A 2,491-nucleotide genomic window follows, 5' to 3' on the forward strand; every position below is an offset into this window, starting at 1 on the left:
GGGGGGGGGCTCGTGGGGTGCCAGGATGCCCCAACCGTGCAGCCCCGGGGGGCTGGAGTGATGGGGCACGATGCTGGAGAGGGGGGAGTGTGAAGATTTCTCACGTCGCTGGTGCAAGGAGCTCCATTCCCCGGGCTTGGAGCACCCAACTGGGAGGTGGGCATCACCAGGCACTTTGGTGGCTCGTGGGGTGCCAGGATGCCCCAACCGTGCAGCCCCGGGGGGCTGGAGTGATGGGGCACGATGCTGGAGGGGGGGGGGGAATGTGAAGTCTCCTTCCCAGGCCGTGCTGCTTCCTCAGCTCGCACCAGGGCCATTTCCATAGCCGGTTTGTTTGGCTAATTTTATTTTCCTTGCTTTCCCTATAGGGAAACTGAGGCAGGAGGCAGCGCCCCGTGCTCATGGTTGAGCAAGGGATCCCTCTGGAAGCCACCCCCGTGGTTTGTCAGTGGGTGAGGAAGAGGAGGAGGCTTTGCCAGAGCCCCAGTTGGCATCTCTACCCACTGGTGCGGGGTCAGTCGAAGGCTGGCACGGCACCGGCGCTGCTCGCCTCACCTGGGGCTGTCACGGGAGCACGGCGCTGGCTGAGACAGCGCAGTCAGGAGGGATTAACATCAGCTGGGAAGGTGGGGGCCTCCAGGGAAGGCTCCCGGGTTGGCCTGACTCCGGCGGGGAAGAGCAGGCACCCACTCAACTTGAAAAACTGCCCGGGCCGGGATGGTGGGAGCCTCCGGGGAAGGCTCCCGGGTTGGCCTGACTCCGGCGGGGAAGAGCAGGCACCCACTCAACTTGAAAAACTGCCCGGGAGAGACGGGCCCTTTCCCTTCTCCTCAGCGGGGGACGGGGCCGGGCAGCGTCCCGGGGCTGGATGCGGCCCCAGGGAGACGGCGGCAAAGTCGGGGTGCTGGGGAAGCTTGGGGAGGTGCATCGCTCCCACCCCTCCTGGAACCCCTCGCCGGTTCTTTTTACTGCTTCCCAGCAGCTTTTGAGAGCGGTTGAGACAAAAAAAAAAAAAAAAAGAAAAAGAAAAAGAAAAAAGAAAAGGATTGAAAAGCACATTGAAAAGCAGGGCAGGGAGAAGAAGCGCCCGAGTTTCCCGGCAGCCCCGTCCCCTCCTCCTGCTGCCAGCTCCTGCCAGCTTTGTCTGCCAATGCTGCCGAGCCAGGCAGGAGATGCTGCCGAGCCAGGCGGGAGCTTTCCCCCAGCCCCAGCGCTGCAGCAGGGTGTGGGCATCACCATCCCAGCACCCCAGGGTGCCAGGAACGGGGCACTGCCCCCACAGCCCCCCTCCAAATCCCTCCAGGAACCTCCCCAGCAGCCCCACTGACCCCCACCCACACCAGCTTGCACCTGCAGATATGGGGTTTCACCCCTTCCCCGTGCCATTCACCCACGGGTGAGTGGTTATCCGGTTAACTGGCTCACCCCCGGCACCCACAGGGGAGCCCCGGGAGAAGCCGGGTGCAGGTCGGAGCCTGCTCTCGGTGCAGCCTCCTGCTTTTCCCACCCAGGCTCTCCCCTGGCCGGCAGTGCCAGGGAACAGGCTGGCACAACCCGCTGCCCACCCAGGAACCCATCACCCGACCACCGTGCAGCCACCCTGGTTTCCCCCAAGAGCACCCCACCTGGAGCGTGGATTCTGTGGAGACCCACCGGCAGCACCCATGGAAACCCCCTGCCCTGGCACAGCTTGGGGACCCCTTCTCCTGGGGGTGCCAGGGTGTGTGCCAGGCACCCACGCCATGGGGACAAGGTGCACAGACCTGTGTCTGTCCTCTCCGCCGCTCTCCTCTTCCTCGCTGCCCCGGCAGGGCTCTGCCACCGTCCCCACCACCGGCAGCTCTGCCCGTGCCACGGAGCTTCACAGCCTGGCACGGCACGGGAGGCAGCAGGGCCTGGGGCACGTGGGGCTCTGAGGATGCGCCACGTCCCGTTTTGCCCTTGGCATGGCGAGAGGGGCTGTCCCTGTCCCCGTGGGCCCAAGGCAAGGGGAAGGTGGGGACACTTTACCCCAGGAGCTGGCGGGGAATCAGGGAAATGAAGAGGAAAGGGAGAGCCGGGGGGGCAGGTGGCTTCTCCCCGCCACCCCACACCCAGCGTTTCTTTTTGTTGATTCCTCCCCCATAACCTCACCCTGGAGAATGAACTCTCACCCCCCGACTCCTCCAGCGCCAGCGCCTCTTCGATGAAATAAATCAATCAAAATAAACCAACGGCTCTCAACAACCAACTTTTACAGGTCACAAACACCCACAAATGTCTCCCCACGGCATCCTGGGGGGCAGCGAGTGCCGCCCCATCCGCACGCCGAGGTCTGGGGGTGCAGCCTCTCCCCTCTGCCCCTCTTCGACGCGCCGGCCCCGATAAGCGAGCGATGCTCTGCCCTTGGGAGAACCGCAGGGCTCCTCCCCCCGAGCGGGATTCGGGAGAAACGTCAAGGCCAATCGGGTCCCCGGGGGCTGATGGCGGCCGACAGCTCGTCCTCCCGCAC

This window comes from Calidris pugnax, unplaced genomic scaffold (genome assembly GCF_001431845.1).
Source record: "Calidris pugnax isolate Ruff unplaced genomic scaffold, ASM143184v1 scaffold312, whole genome shotgun sequence".
NCBI lineage: Eukaryota > Metazoa > Chordata > Aves > Charadriiformes > Scolopacidae > Calidris > Calidris pugnax.